The sequence below is a fragment of the Trachemys scripta genome, chromosome 23, assembly GCF_013100865.1.
Source record: "Trachemys scripta elegans isolate TJP31775 chromosome 23, CAS_Tse_1.0, whole genome shotgun sequence".
NCBI classification, from domain to species: Eukaryota; Metazoa; Chordata; order Testudines; family Emydidae; genus Trachemys; species Trachemys scripta.
The window spans coordinates 15363093-15363590 of NC_048320.1; positions in this window are offsets into that span (position 1 = coordinate 15363093).

Here is a 498-nt window from a genome sequence, read left to right on the forward strand (position 1 = left end):
GGGGCCGGGCCGGGGTGTGGGGCGGGCTCGGAGCGGCGGGACCCGGGGGCTGCGGGCCGGGCTCGGGTGGGGGCCGGGGTATGGGCCGGGCTCGGAGCGGCGGGGCCCGGGGCAGCGGACCGGACGGGCCGGGCTCGGAGCGGCGGGGCCCGGGGGCAGCGGACCGGACGGACCGGGCTCGGAGCGGCGGGGGCAGCGGAGCGGGCGGGCGGGCGCAGGACACCGGGCAGCGGCGGCTGGACAGCTGCGAACAGCTGGGCTGAGCTCGGGTCTGCGGGAAACCCGGAGCCGGAGTCCGGGGCGTGGCTGGAATGAGGGAAAACGTGGAAGGCGGAGCACGGAGCGGAGCCAGCAGCTCCCTCCGCCGGGCGCGGCGTCTCACGCAGGGAGGCAGGGGCTGGAGCCAGGACTCCTGGGTTCTCTTCCCCACGCTGGGAGTGGGGTGGGGTCTAGCGGGTTAGAGGACGGGGAGTCAGAACGTAACCCACAAGTAAGGAC